The sequence below is a fragment of the Pongo pygmaeus genome, chromosome 6 (assembly GCF_028885625.2).
Source record: "Pongo pygmaeus isolate AG05252 chromosome 6, NHGRI_mPonPyg2-v2.0_pri, whole genome shotgun sequence".
In the NCBI taxonomy this organism is placed as follows: domain Eukaryota; kingdom Metazoa; phylum Chordata; class Mammalia; order Primates; family Hominidae; genus Pongo; species Pongo pygmaeus.
This window is the reverse complement of record NC_072379.2, coordinates 31888342-31904495: the sequence shown is the minus strand read 5'-3', so window position 1 is coordinate 31904495 and position 16154 is coordinate 31888342. Positions and strand designations below refer to the sequence as shown.

Below are 16154 nucleotides of genomic sequence, written 5' to 3'. Positions count from 1 at the left end.
AGAAATGGCTGTTCTCACCAGAAGACGTCAGAGCCCTATCCTTTGTTGTCCAGTGCCCAGTGCAATCTCCCTGTGGCTCAAGCTGGGCTCTGGACAAGGAGATCGTTTTCCACAGGCAAGAGCAGCACCCCTGGGACATGCCTCACCTTCATGAATTCAGCCTGGGCTCCTCATGCCAGAGTCCTAAAAGCAGTTTTGACTCAAACCTATATTTCTTTTGGCTTCAAGGAAGAACTATATAAATTTCAGTTTGGCTACGCAGGTCGGGAAACTAAATGTCATTACAGGCCTTTATTTAAGATCAGATTTTACATTTGACACCTTTTCTGTCAGAGGAAGGTACATGGAAATATCAAGTCATGCTTATAGTGCAATCAGTTTAATTAGTTTGTACACACTAGTAAAATACCAAACATTGGCAGAGTCACATCTTGTGACTGTGCCCCTTACCATGAATGCATCACATTGTTGCCGTCAAGTTTCATGTTAAAACACTATTTCATCATTTCACACTCCAAAACACTATTTGTTCAACCAGTTGTGCCAAAACAATTGAGGAAGAGAAAAGCCGGCTGCAAACACAAAGCCAAACCTTTGTGGTGAGGTGGAATGGATGGCCATTTTAATCCTGCACCATTCTGTATTTTCTTAAAATTTTCCTCAGTGGTAGATTAAGGGGCCTAAGGAAAAGTTACTGCGCAAAGAACTTGTCCTGATCAGAAATTGTCCTGATCAGAAACTGGTAAGCCCAACAACAGTCAAACTGAGAGCCAAGTCAGGAATGCAATTTCATTCACAATTGCCACAAAAAGAATAAAATACCCAGGAATACAGCTAACTAGGGAGGTGAAAGATCCCTACAATGAAGTTTACAAAACACTGCTCAAAGAAATCAGAGATGACATAAACAAATATAAAAACATTCTATGCTGTTGGATAGGAAGACTCAGTATCATTAAAATGGCCATACTGCCCAAAGCAATTTACAGATTCAATACTATTTCTATTAAATTACCAACGACATTCTTCACAGAACTAGCAAAACTTATTTTTAAAATTCATATGGAACCAAAAAGCCCTAATAGCAAAGGACTTTTTTTTTAATTAAAAAGTAAACTTTAATGTCAAAAATGCAAACATGGGGAGGGCAGAAAGATCACACACAAGGCTGTCACTTCACACTTGGAGGGTTGCTTCCCAGAAGGTGGCCAGTGGGCAGAGGTGCTCCTCTCTTCCCAGTCAGTTGGGCGGCAGGGCAGAGGTGCTTCTCACTTCCCAGAAGGTGGGCAGCTGGGCAGAGACACTCCTCTCTTCTCAGACAGGGTGGCGATCAGACAGAGGCACTCCTTTCTTCCCAGTCAGTTGGGCGGCAGGGCAGAGGGGCTCCTCACTTCCCAGACGAGGGGGGTGGCCGGGCATACATGCTCCTCACTTCCCAGGGCCTTGGCAAGGCAGAGGAATACTCCTGACTTCCCAGACAGTGTGGAGGCCAGGCAGAGGAACTCGTCACTTCCCAGATGATGCTGGGGGCGGGCAGAGGCACTCCTCACTTCCCAGACGATGTGGGGACTGGGCAGAGGTGCTCCTCACTTCCTAGATGGGGCAGCAGCTGGGCAGAGGCCCTCCTGTCTTCCCAGACGGGCAGCAGCTGGGCAGAGGGGCTCCTCACTTCCCAGTAGCCAAGGAAATCTTAAGCAAAATAAAAGCAAAGCTGGAGGCATCATGCTACCTGACTTCAAACTATACTATAGGGCTACAGTAACCAAAACAGCGTGGTACTAGTACAAAAACAGACACATAGACCAATGGCAAAGAATAGAGAACCCAGAAATAAGGCTGCACACCTACAACCATTTGATCTTCAACAAACCTGACAAAAGCCATGGAGAAAGGATTCTGTATTCAATAAATGGTGCTGGGATAACTGGCTAGCCATATGCAGAAGATTGAAACTAGACCCCTTTCTTATACCATGTACAAAAATCAATTTAGGATGGATTAAAGACTTAAAGGTAAAACCCAAAAGTATAAAAACTCTGAAAGATAACCTAGGCAATACTATCCTGGACACAGGAACAGACAAATATTTCATGATGACGCCACAAGCAATTGAAACAAAATCAAAAGTTGGCAAATGGGACCTCTTTCATAGTTAAACTAAAGAGCTTTTGCACTGCAAAGGAAACTGTCAACAAAGTAAACAGACAACCTACAGAATGGAAGAAAAATTTTGCAAACTATGCATCCAACAAAGGTCTAATATCCAGCATCAACTTTAGGGAACTTAAACAAATGTACAAGAAAAAAACAAACACCCCCATCAAAAAGCAGGCAAAGGACATGAACAGACACTTTTCAAAAGAAGACATACATGCAGTCAATAAGCATATGAAAAAAGCTCAACATCACTGATCATTTGAGAAATGCAAATCAAAACCACAATGAGATACCATCTAACACCAGTAAGAATGGCTATTACCAAAAAGTCAAAAAATAACGGAAGCTGGCGAGGTTGTGGAGAAAAAGGAATGCTTATACACATTTGTGAGAGTGTAAGTTAGTTCAACCATTGTGGAAGACGGTGTGGTGATTCCTCAAAGACCAAAAAACAGAACTACCATTCAACTCAGTAATACCATTACTGGGTATATACTCAAAGGAATATAAATCGTTGTATCATAAAGACACATACATGCATATGTTCAATGCAGCACTATTCACAATAGCAAGACATGGAATCAACCTAAATGCCCATCAGTGGTAGACTGGATAAAGAAAATGTGGTACGTATATACCATGGAATACTATGCAGCTATATTCTTTGCAGGAAGAAAGATGGAGCTGGAGGCCATTATCCCTAGCAAACTAATGCAGGAACAGAAAACCAAATACCAAATGTTCTCACTTGTAAGTAGGAGCTAAATAATGAGAACTCATGGGCACATAGAGGTGAACAGCACACACTGGGGCCTATCTATTGGAGGATGGAGAATGAGGGGAGGGAGAGGATCAGGAGAAACAACTAATGGGTACTAGGCTTAATATCCGGGTGATGAAATAATCTGTACAACAAATCCCCATGACACAAGTTTACCTATATAACAAACCTACACATGGACCCCTGAATTTAAACGTTAAACAAAAAATAAGATAAAAAATAAGCACATGCAAAAAACAAACAGAAAAAGAAACTGGTCAGCTTTATGTGTGGAAGAAATGGGGGGATAGGAGAGTCATCAAATCCATTCAATTTGATGCATGTTATTTGGCCTTAGTTCCAGAAACCATGCAAAAGGCTGGGCCCAGAGGTGAGCAGGAGCACAGCACACACGCATCCTCCCCCTTGTGGGTAAGCACCACCGCAGTAGCCGAGTGGGCAGAGGAGAGAGCTTTCCATTTGTGTGGAGGGATTGCGGTAGATGTCATGGGAAGCCACTCAGAGGGACTCTTGGATTTAATGAGTCCCAGAAGTAAGAAGAGGAGGTCCTCTCAACGTAATGAAAGATACAGAGGTTGGCTGGGCGTGGTGGCTCATGCCTGTAATCCCAGCACTTTGGGAGGCCAAGGAGGGCAGATCACCTGAGTTCGGGAGTTCAAGACCAGCCTGACCAACATGATGAAACCCCGTCTCTACTAAAAATACAAAATTACCTGGGTGTGGTGGCACATGCCTGTAATCCCAGCTGCTTGGGAGGCCGAGGCAGGAGAATCGCTTGAACCTAGGAGGCAGAGGTTGCAGTGAGCTGAGATCGCGCTCCAGCCTGGGCAACAAGAGCGAAAATCCATCTCAAAAAAAAAAAAAAAAGAAAGAAAGACACAGAGGTTTAAGAGGTTACATTGTTTGGGGACCATCAAATAGAGCACAATGCTGGTCACAGAATTCCCAAGGGCAGCAGATTTAGCGTCAGGGGCCTCTTTGAAACTGATCCTGTCTCCGGCAAATGTGCATACACGAAGACAATACATGCTGTAAACGATTTCTGGGTTTCGCGGAGGTTGAAGAGATCCTGTTGGCAGCCTCTAAGTTTGTATTTGCAGGCTGCCTGGCTTCCCAAGAACCAGAGTTGGTGCTTTGCAAATTAAGATGTTTATGATGTGAGTGCTTGGTCACAACTTTGGAATCATGTGATAGCTGCTTTCATAAAAATCCAATTAAAAATGGATTAAGATCACTTTAATACTAGAGGAACCTCAAGAGATTGATGAGCTTGGCCTCTTTTCCTCCTCAGGCAGACATGTTTTGTCAAGCCATGACAGATGGATGTGCATTTTCTTCCCGAAAACACTTGAAGCCAGGAAGGCCATGCTGCAATATTTTCCTCCAAATGCTTTTATTGAATGAAATATTTTCTGTTGTATTTGAAGCCACTTGTTCTTCCTCAATTCTTTGTAAACAGTGAGAAATACTGATTAGGATTTCCAGAAAAAATATTATTTTCCACTTACCAATTGACTCTGGTGTGTATTTTGTGGATAAAAACTAGAGTAACAACAATAATAGGAATTTTGTCAATATGGATAAATCATGTTCCCCAACAGCAGTGCCCCCAGCTGGTGAGTGGGTGGGCGACCCTGGCCTGCGTTTCTTTCCTCTTTTGCAATGTTTGTCATGCCGTCTCCACCTTGCATTGATATTTTTAATATTTTGACTGTAGAGTGCATTTCCTTATGCATGCCCTTTAAAAATGATGCAGGATAATTTCTAGAACTTTAAATTTTTCACAGTCAGGAAAGCATTGATGTATTTCTTTTAAAGCAGTGGTAAGCCTAATTCTTGATGTTTCTTTTAAAAATGTAAATAGCTTAATTCTATAATCAATGAGTCCACAAATGTTTGCAGACATTCTGCTATACACAAGGCAGCATGTTCTTGAAATGACAAAATATTAAATGCACCATAAAAATTCTCTCTCTAGATTACTGTTTGAGCAATCTGGATATTACATGATTAAACAGTAATTTCCTGAGCTACTTCTGCGTGGTTCTTTAATAAAGAAGAGGGATTATTTACTGGTGTAACCTGAGACTCACCAGGGCATAGAGAAAGCAGAGGGTCTGTTTTCAGCCTCGTCTCTGAGCAGAACATCATTTTCTCATCAGTATTGGATTAAGCAATTTGTGGTCCCATCCCCCTGGGCCACCAAACCATTTTGTGGGCAATAGTCCATAATCACGGAAAGCTGGCAAGATGTTTGTGTAGCGTGATCATCACAAGTCTTTCAGGACATTCTGATGTTGTTGAAAAAAATACTTTGCTAAACCATCAGTGTGAACATGCTTGAGTGACACCTGGTCACTATTCTGTCTGTAGGGAGGCAGGGCTGTTCCCAGAGGCTCCTGTCTTAGAGAAAGATAAGAACCGCTGACAGGGACCACCTTTCTCCCTTCTCTCTCAGGCAGCACCCAGCCTTCTCCTCTAGAAAAGCACTGGACCAAGACAAAGAATCCCTGTTTCAAGGGATGCCAAGTGACCACTCTGCCCTGTATTAGACCTGGGTGAGCACTGATTTTAAGGTTTTTTCATTGGTAATGACATCCGGTTGAGGTGACCCCATTGTCTAGGGAAGGCAGGGCCAAGGACGCATGTCCCTGCTGAGGTCTGTCTTAAAAAGGACGTGTTGGGCCAGAGGATATTGTCTTACACACATGCATCAAGAAAGGGGCTGTATTTGAATCGATAGAAGTAGAATTAAATTTTCTCATAGAAGCAGTGTTGTGATACTAGGATATAGACTTGGCCAGTGGTATCACATAAAATAGCTCCAGTAGACATTTATTTACTCTTTCATTTACTCCAGGTGCTAGGCTATATCTCAAGTACTTTTCATAAACAAGGTTATTAAGGACACATGCCAAAACACTGTTCTGGAAACTTTTTGTTTTGTTTATTCCAGAATTATGCAAGGCAGAGTGGCATTTCAAAAGCTCTTTTTTTCCCAGTTTTTCACAGCTGATTATTTTTTTAAAAGCTGCAGTTCTACCTCCATCTTCAACAGAGGCAGATGCCCAAGTCTTGCCATTGCTACTTGGTATCCTGACCACCAAGGAGGTGGAGCTCACAATCGCATAGGAACATGTATTTCCAATTTTCTCTGTGCTAACTTCCTTGCCTCCATCAGTGCACTGGGTTTCGCGGATGTTGAAGAGATCCTGTTGGCAGCTTCTAAGTTTGTATTTGCAGGATGCCTAAAATCATAAGATATTATGTGCTGGGACATCAAAAAATATATCAGCTGCTAGCTCCAGAATAATGAGACTACTCTCACAAGTGCAAATATGGGTCATTGTCACTGCAATCTGGGTACCTCAAAGACCTTCTAAGACAGAGACCATTGTCTATGTATCTTGCTATCCCCAGGCCTAACGCAGAGCTTGGTATCAAGCTGGTATCCCAGCAATTAATGTCTATGAAATGAATGCATGAGCTACTAACCCAGAGAAGATCTGGATAGTTTGCCTCATCAAGGCCTGTATGTCTTGACCAAGGCTGGCCAGGGCAGCACAGGCTTCAGGGGAGAGCCAATCAAAAGGAGACATGGCCAGCTCTGGGCAGGTATCTTGTACCAATGTGGGGACTAACCACTGAAATGCCAGTCGAGACACAAGACGGGACCTAGGCCAAAACCTGCCCAAGGTTAGTAGAGCGGCAAGGGAAGGAAGTATCAGGAGGATCGAAGTATTGTGGGCACAAAAAGGCAATGTGCTAGTATTGCTAATTTTGACCCACTGCCCGTGGGCCACCAACAGGACAAAGGCGGCTGTGTGGTGTTCCCTGTCCCATGCACACTGAAGGTGGGAGAGAGTGTGAGAACACCGTACAACCCAGGCTGCGCCAGGGCGCTGGACACCAACAGAGCTCACGGATATTTTAGCTTCTGATAATTTAGCTTTCTTCTCTCACAGGTGCAAACTCACTTTTAGAAAAACAGTGAACCATGGGACTGTACTAACAGAAGAACAACAAACGCCCACCACAAGCCCCACCTGTCTGTGACGTGGTGGCCAATGCAGTTAGGAAGAGAGAGCTCTCATCTCAGACTCGTTCACATCGAGCTGGTCATGACTGGAAAGTTTACACGTATTGGCAAATATGCACGTTTTAAACTATGGTGAAACCCCATCTCTACTGAAAATATAAAAAATTAGCCGGGCATGGTGGTGGGCGCCTTAGGTGAGTTTCTGAATTAGTGTGGGGCATTGAGGAAATATTTCAGGGACAGAACTTCACCCCAGCCCAGGCCTTTTCTCACATGCAAAGGCAGATGCAAGCGCAGAAGTCGTCGCCTTGGGATGAAGGTCTGCAAAGTCATTCATTTATGCCCAGGAATCGGAAATCTCAAGACTCTAGGCTGTTTCCCTAGTCACCCTTTGCACTCTGAACTTGGCTTACTCCCTTCCCTAGTGACCACTTTTCTGAACTTCACTCACATTTCTGTCTAAAAACTAAGACGCAAAAGGAGGTCCCAACCTCAAAGAAACTTGTTTCAAGTTTCTTTCAGAGGAGGAGTTAAGCCAATTAGATGGTTACGTGTTGTGTAACCGAGTTCATAAAACATGAAATGGCTTGAACTAAGGTAACATGGGACAAGTGGCTAGAAGACTTTTTAACATTCTTAATTTGGCTCTAGGGTGGAACACATTAACGACTTCAGAAACATTTTTGGTGAGCAAGATAGAATGGAATTGTTGTTCGTGTATCAGGCAACTTAGTGTTTGGGAGATAACCCCGGATAAAAGGAAAATTATCATGGGATAAAATTAATGAAATAAGTATTAAAAAGTTCTTAGCCATGAAACAGCTAAGGACAATTTACAAGTCGGAGAGGCGAAAGTGAGATGAGGAGGAAGGAGGGAAATGCCTCTGACAAACACAGCCAATTAAAAAGTACCGTGATTCTAAGCCGCAGCACACTCTGTCTGGTCTGGCCTCGCCTAGAGTCCTTCTGCACCCACACTGAACCCAGCTGCTCCCCTCACTCCCCACCATCCTGCCTCTCCTCACACAGTCCAGTGGAATCCAGCGGTGTGCATGCTCAGGTCAGCCTTCTCTCTTCCAACCCTGGTAGCTCATGACCAGCTTGTGAAAAAGATCACTACACAGCGTGGCAGAATTGCGCCACTGAAAATGCACGTTCTCAGTGTTCACCTGGCCTCATGATTTCACTTCATTCTCCTAATTGTCTTTGGTGAGAATTTCCTCTTTTTCTCCATTTTTTTTTTTTTTATTTTTTTAGACGGAGTCTCGCTCTGTCTCCCAGGCTGGAGTGCAGTGGCCCGATCTCAGCTCACTGCAACCTCCGCCTCCCAGGTTCATGCCATTCTCCTGCCTCATCCTCCTGAGTAGCTGGCACTACAGGCGCCCACCACGATGCCCGGCTAATTTTTTGTATTTTCAGTAGAGACGGGGTTTCACCATGTTAGCCAGGATGGTCTCGATCTCCTGACCTCGTGATCCACCCGCCTTGGCCTCCCAAAGTGCTGGGATTACAGGCATAAGCCACCGTGCCTGGCCTTTTTTTTTTCCTTTTTAAATTTGTTTTTAAATTAAGAATTGTATCTATTTAAGACTTTTCTTTATCTCCTTAAGCCACCCCTCATCTGTGCTAGCAGGCCACTCTGCATCCCACTTCGAGGAAGTTGAGGACAGCAGCCCTGATCACCCCCAAATGCCTGACCCTGAACTTTAGAGGTATCTCTAGCTTTTCCATAGCTTCCTTTCTTTTTCTTGGCTCAGACCTTAAATTCTTGGCTCCCTGCTTATCTCCTCCACACACTCCCCTTAATTAACGTCATGAGCACTTTTTGGATTCTCTGCCTATTTCCTCTGACTCTCCAATTCTGCTCTCCAGTTCTGCCCTTCCCCAGGCTGCAGAGACAAGGACCTAATTGCCTCTGGGGCATCATCACTATTCTTCTGGTGTCTCCAATGACATCATCACCTACCTCTTGAGCTAGCCTTTGCCTTTTCTGTACTTTGCTGTGGCTGATGGGGACTATCACCAGTTATCAAAACCTAGAAGTTCTGTCTTTTCCATCACCTTCTCTACCCCTGGAGGTCTTGCCAATTTCCCTTCATTATTATTTCTCCAGCCTGCTCTGCTTTTCCTCATCTACTCCTACTGCTTCAGTCCAAACCCTCACTCACACCTAGACAACTCAGAAGCCTCCAAAATCATCTCTAGTCTCAAGTCTTGTCCCTTTTAAATCTGTCTCCCACACTGGGGTCTGGGCACTCACCTTTAAATGGAAATTTGTCTGGCTTAGGCCCTTTTAGTGCCTTGCCATTGCCCACATAAGAAATCCAAGGCCAGGCGCAGTGGCTCATGCCTGTAATCCCAGCACTTTGGGAGGCTGAGGAGAATCACTTGAGGTCAGGAGTTCGAGAACAGCCTGGCCAACATAGAGAAACCCCGTCTCTACTAAAAATACAAAATTAGCTGGGCACGGTGGTGCACCTGTATTCCCAGCTACTCGGGAGACTGAGGCAGGAGAATCACTTGAACCTGGGAGGCAGAGGTTGCAGTGAGCCGAGATCACACCATCGCACTCCAGCCTGGGGAACAAGAGTGAAACTCCATCTCAAAAAAAAAAAAAAAAAAGAAAATCCAAGTATGCCTCCAGCACACACAGGGTCCTCCCTCTCCAGTCTGCCATTGCCAGCTGTGCCTCGCACGTCATGATCCAGCAACACAGAACTGCCCATGGTCCCCACAGTCACTGTGCCATTTCTGAACACCTTACAATTTTTTATCCTCCCTCTCTGGCCAACTCCTATTTTGACAACAAAACTATCATTTTCCTCAGGATACCCTTCCCAATTCTATAGACCGCATGAGGTTCCCCTCTGCATTTCCATAATGCTTTTTGTTAATGAACTTTTAAGAGTTCCTTTTGCTGGGTGCAGTGTCTCACGCCTGTAATCCCAGCACTTTGGGAGGCTGAGGTAGGCAGATCACGAGGTCAGGAGATCAAGACCAGCCTGACCAACATGGTGAAAGCCCGTCTCTACTAAAAATACAAAAATTAGCTAGGTGTGGTGGTGCGTGCCTGTAATCCCTGCTACTCAGGAGGCTGAGGCAGGAGAATCGCGTGAATCCAGGAGGCAAAGGTTGTAGTGGGCCGAGATCGCGCCACTGCACTCCAGCCTGGGCGACAGAGCAAGACTCTGTCTCAAAAAACAAAAACAAACAAAGAGTTCCTATTAGGTTTCATCCAAATGAATTAGACTTAGTACACAATTGATTTTCTCCACATCTGATGACTAGCTGACACTGCACATCAGTAAGCTAGCCTTCCGACATGAGAACTTCATGTGCATTCGGTAACTCCGCATTTCATGTGATCATTACCTGCATTACTCACGTGAAATCTCACTGACCTGGATTGTAACAACCTTTCCACATGTCTTCCTCAGCAGTCCCTCAGTCCCTCAAGAGTGGTAAATATGTCTAATTGATTTACATATTCTAATATCTGACAGTGTGACTGTTTCAAAACAGTTGCTCCATAATTGTTGAATTAATGAAATACTAACTCTCCTCCATTTCAGCGTAGTATCCTTCTGTCTTTATGACAAGGATTGCTAATTTCAAGCTTTTAGCCCAGTTGTTTGGTAGTCAAGAAATATATAAAACTGTTTCCTCATGGAACAAAAATAGTAATATCCACAAAACCCCGTTTTTCCATCCACCTCCTATATATATATAAACCTAAGATCATTAAAAGGTATGTCGTGACTCGAGAGGTCTCCACCTGAAATTGGGACTTGACTTTGGGTTTATTGGCTCTGCTAGGCTGTGGGCTGAATATAAATCCATGCCTAGTCCTTTGAATCCACTTATTATTTCTTTACAAATGCAATTTGTAGTGGACTTCCTGAAAATGTTTCAGAACAGGATATAGCATCTTATTTTTTTTAACTTTTTCTTTAAAATATTCAAGGAAATCTAAAAAGCAGAGAGAGAAAACTCAGTGTACCTCTGGCAGCAAAGATAAGAACCATCAGAGGCCACCATTAGGGAAGGTTATGGTAAGAGGCAGCACTTGCAGTCAAAGTCAGATTCTTCATCAGACGCAGTGCAACGCCAACCCAAGCAGCTCCTGGCTGGCACGGGGCCATGCTCCAGGCTGGGTCTTCTCCAGTCCTTTCATTCACACCTGCAGTTGTACGTTTTGCTTCAGTTTATTACTGTGTCTTTCCTTTGCACCTAAACAAAACAACTACTTTCCCCGCCCGCCCCCGCCCCCTGCCCCCTGCGCCCCCCCGGGTAAGTTTGGACCATTCTCTCAGACATTTCTTGGTATGTAGAAATTTCTGCCTGGAATACAGTTACTTGAATGACGACGCTAACCCTTCTTGCATTTGCCCTTGGATCGTAACTCAAGGACCCTGTGCCCTTCGCTAAGTCTCAGATGCATCTCTCTTGTTTAGATAATTATTCTACATCTTCTTCTGGGTCTTCAGGCCTGGCATCCTTCTTGACATTCTGACGTCTGCAAATCTATCTCATTCACTCCCTTATGTTATCGACTGCAGCTTTCTTCAGAGCACTGGCTTTTTGATGCCTGAGTCAATTAGATTAGGATAATTTGTGAGATAAATGGAAAATTCCTACACGTGCTCTTGTGTCAATATTTTCTCTCCATGAAAAATCACACTTTGCTCTTAGCCGCTTGGGTTGTTACCTTAGCACAGTATGACTGAGTCAGGGGAGCATATTTTTGTTTTTCACTGATTCAAATCTCAGCTGAGGAGCAACCCGCTAGGCTGGCACCTTCCCTCACTACCTACCCGGGCCTTCCACTGGATTTGGTGGGTGCACTCCTGAGCAGCTTGCTGAGTCAGAACTAGTTGGAAGATGACTAGGACTTCCGACAAGGTTGCTGACAACTTTCTCTTCTAATATATGTGAGCAATTTCCTGGCCTGCTTTTTTTTGCTGCCTCTCCACTAGATGTTCTTTGAAAGCATGGTAACCAGTCATGGAAAGGTTTTCTGACATATAGCAGACCAAACGTTGGCTAGCTAATTCTTAGGCTGCAATTATTACTGTAATTTGAAATAATAATTATAAAAACATGCAGGATGTGAATCTTTAATAATCCAACCAAATTCAGAGACTGAAACATGTTACCAGGCAGCTTGTAAAAATGTTCCCGGTACGGTATGCTGTTGCATTCTGGATAGCGTCTCTTACGCCTCTGAGCAGTGTAATCACCCTGTAATAATTCTCCACCTTTTACACTCTGCTGCCTGGAAGGTGGCATAGTGGTGTAAACAGGCTTCCTGTATTTAAACAACAACAACAATGCTGATTTACAGCATTTGCTGACTTCTGTGGTGTAAAGATTCCTGCCATAGCTGATTTCAAGCTATAAACAGTTCAGCAGCTTCCTCATAGAATTCCTGTGCATTTAACAATTGGTGCTCTGAGCCCACAGGAGCTGCCTCCAGGATAACCCTGGGTGTGGAGCCCAACCTGAGATGCCCATCGCCTCTCTTACGCCCAACTGAGGGTTTGCCAAGGTCCATGTGAGAGGTGAGGCCAGCTGGACTTCCTGGGTCCAGTGGGGACTTGGGGAACTTTCCTGTCTTACAAGAGGATTGTAAAATGCACCAATCAGCACTCTGTAAAACACTAATCAGTGCTCTGTAAAACACACCAATTGGCACTCTGTCAAATGCACGAATCAGCAGGATTCTAAAAGTAGCCAATTGTGGGGAGGATTGAAAAAAGGGCACTCTGATAGGACAGAAATGGAACATGGGTGGGAATAATAAAGGAATAAAAAGCTGGCCATCCCAGCCAGCAGCAGCAACCTGCTCAGGTACCCTTCCTTGCTGCGGAAGCTTTGTCCTTTCATTCTTCACAATAAACCTTGCTACCCCTCAGTTCTTGGGTCTGTGCCATCTTTAAGAGCTGTAACACTCACCATGAAGGTCCGCGGCTTCATTCTTGAAGTCAGTGAGACCATGAACCCACCAGCAGGAACCAACTCTGGACACACATGGTCTCTTCAGAAACAAAGTGGTCTCAGCAATGAACGTTTCCAGCGAACTCCCTATATAATTTGAATGTAACAATATATCACAACATAAACAGGCTTTCCAATTTATGCAATAGGCTTTACATTTTCTGTATTTTTGTCTGCATGTATAGAATTGACAAAGCCTATATTTTCCACATAGGAAAATATACAACAAAGAGTTATTTTGTTTTTGTATCAGTGTTGTGTGGAATATTCCACTTCAGTTAAAACAGCTGTTGTTTGGGCAGAGTATCAACGTGTGGCACAAACAAGCTAAACAACCCAGTAGAGACTGCATTCTTTAAGAGGAGCTGCTTACCTGGCAATGTCCGCTGGGAGCTTCCCTAACTGGAGGTCCCCTCGCTAGGAGCATCCTGCCAGTGCAGACAGATGTATAACCTGGGATGTCTGTTTCTTCTTTTTTCTCTTGACCTAGTCAGAAGACTGAACATGTTGTAACTGTAGAAAGTCCATCATCCTTGTGTATGCACTTGAAAGATCCACTGAAGAGCAACCTTCGTGAACATTACCAGGGGACTTGTGCTCCTATAAAACGCACTGTTTTCCTCACTGCAAGGGGGGTCTCTCACACCGCAATGGACTATCTGTGATCACAGAGCACTTCTTCCCTGGGCCTTCCCTATCACACTGATGGCGTGAGTATGTAGGGCAGGGGTGGGAGTAAACATGTTAACCTCTTTTGAATAAACTGATTTTGAAGTAGATGTCTCAAAAAAAAGTTTGTCACAATACTTTCTGGGTAGTGACATTAATTCTCCCCACCAAGAATAGTAGTTTGGAGTTATTACTTATAAGCAGTGTGCCTTATTTAATAGTTTTATTCCCAGTGCATTTCAGGCCACACATCTTCAGCATATACAGTGTTTGTGTAGGGGAGAATTAAAGTAAAACGGAGAGCCACCTCTTCCTCCCAACTGTCTCCAGTGATTGCAGAGAGAATGTGGCAGGTCATAAGTACAGAACAATGCTCTGCACCTGAAATAAACCAATAAAGTAAGGCAGACACAGGAGATGATTCAATCTCAGTTTAGGTTTTGGGGACAGAAGGGCTGACCGTCCTGGGGATGTGGCCTTGAATGTTCTCTGTACCCCGTGCAGTTTTCCACAGGAGCCTTGGCAGAGAGCTGCTGTCAGAGTCTGGGGCTTGGTCCTTCCAGAGCTGGGCAGCATCACCTCCCATGCCCTGCCCAGTGCTGCCTAGGCTTAGGAGCTGGCATGGAATGTGGGAACTCGCACCCCATAACATGGGCTTTTGGTGCAGGCATGCACACACACACCAGCAATGAGGTCCACACATCAGTCACCCCAAACTCAAACCCCTGGACTCTCGCCCGCCAGATGAGAGCATGCTACGGTTCTTCAGTTATGTTGAGAAAAGACAGAAATAGCAATAATCTTGAAACAATGTTAGGGAAATAGAAGCACAAGTGTAAGCCAGAAAAGAAGTCAGCTGTCAATATAAGAACAAACATAAGAACAAAATCAGAAGGCCGAGTGTGGTGGCTCATGCCTGTAATCCCAGCACTTTGCGGGGCTGAGGCAGGCAGATCACGAGGTCAGGAGTTCGAGACCAGCCTGAACAACATGGTGAAACCCCGTCTCTACTAAAAATACAAAAATTAGCCGGACATGGTGGCATGCGCCTGTAATCCCAGCTACTCAGGAGGCTGAGGCAGGAGAATCACTTGAATGTGGGAGGCAGAGGTTGGTGAGCCGAAATCGGGCCACTGCATTCCAGCCTGGGTGACAGAGTGAGACTCCGTCTCAAAAAAAAAAAAAAGAACAAAATCAGAATGTGTAACTTTCAGGGGTAGAAGAGAAATTTTGAACTATTTAGAGGAAGTTTAAAAAAAGGAAGAAAAAACAAATAAAATATAGAGAATTGAAAATGTAAAATAAGATGAGAGAAACAAATCTGCTATATGAACAACTATAATTTGGGGAAGATTGAAGTGAGTGTGCATATCCCTGAGACTGGTGAGGAACGTGTGCGTGGACATGAACATGTGGATGGGATGCCCAGGAGTGCATACAGAGCTGGGAGGGGGAGCCAGGGCGTGGGCCATGGGCAGGCTGCCCCCATCAGCCTTCCCTCCCATACACCTCCCATACACCTCCTATCGGGGAAATTCGGGAATCCCAAGCTCTGTAGAACTTGGCCTTCTACATCATTAGGAAGTCATCTCTTCCAAGGAAGGAGGAGAGAACTTTTTAAATGTACTTTTAAAATTGTTTATTTAAACATTTTTTACTTATCAAATTAAAGTTTGTGGGTTTGATTTATAAATTTTAAATATTTGGACGTGTGTGAGCGTGTCTTTGAGCATCATGTGTGGGCCAGGCAGTCAGGGCCCTGAGACGTGGGCAGATCCTGGCAATGCAAAGACCAGATCCAGCTAGTCTTGCTAGGGGACTGGAGCTGGGGAGTCAAAGAAAGGGGGGCCCATGGACCCACAGTGGACTCAGTTGCCACCACAAGGGATAGGGAAGGCCATGTGTGGAGTGGATTTGGGGAAGAGCGTTCAGGATTTCACTGTTGGGAATGCTGATCACGAAACATCCGCGGGAGCTGCCAAGCAGGCAGTTGGATGTGTGGGTCTCCAGGTCAGGAGAGGGTCCCAGGTAGGCTTCCGTTCATGGGCAGCAGCGGGCAAATGGAATTTACAGCCATCATAGATGGGGACAGCAGCAAGCATGTGACTGTAGACAGAGAAGAAGAGGAGTGAGGACTGAGCCCTGGGATCTTCTGATGTCAGCCAGTAACTCACTTTACTCAGTGCATCACACATTCAGGTATTTGAGGTATATTTTTAAGGGTCTTGTAAGAGGTTGGAGAAAATCTAACGCTATTCAAAGCTAACTGGAGTCTACTGAAATTCTCTGAAAAGTTTTAAAGTCAAACTGTTCCTTCTATCAGTCTCCTTGATTTCAACAAGGTTTTCTTAACTTTTTAAAGCAAATTCCAGAATTTCTTGCACAAAATTAAAATTAAAGGGTGTTACCTGTGGGCACCTTAAAGATTCTCTTTGATAAGTCTGCATATTGGCTTATTGCTCAAGAGAGATAAGTTGGGCTCCCCAATTTTTATAACATACTGTCAACTCT

At 44.4% G+C, this 16154-nt stretch overlaps 1 long non-coding RNA gene across 1 annotated transcript in view; it reads left to right on the top strand.

The window, feature by feature from the left end:
• The window catches only part of LOC129041272 (uncharacterized), a 45442-nt gene extending 31675 nt beyond the window's left edge, over positions 1-13767 (top strand). Inside the window, exon 3 of the long non-coding RNA XR_008503830.1 lies at positions 13465-13767. This is a non-coding gene — a long non-coding RNA (uncharacterized LOC129041272). The remainder of the gene's footprint in view (positions 1-13464) is intronic.
• Positions 13768-16154: the final 2387 nt, after the last annotated feature.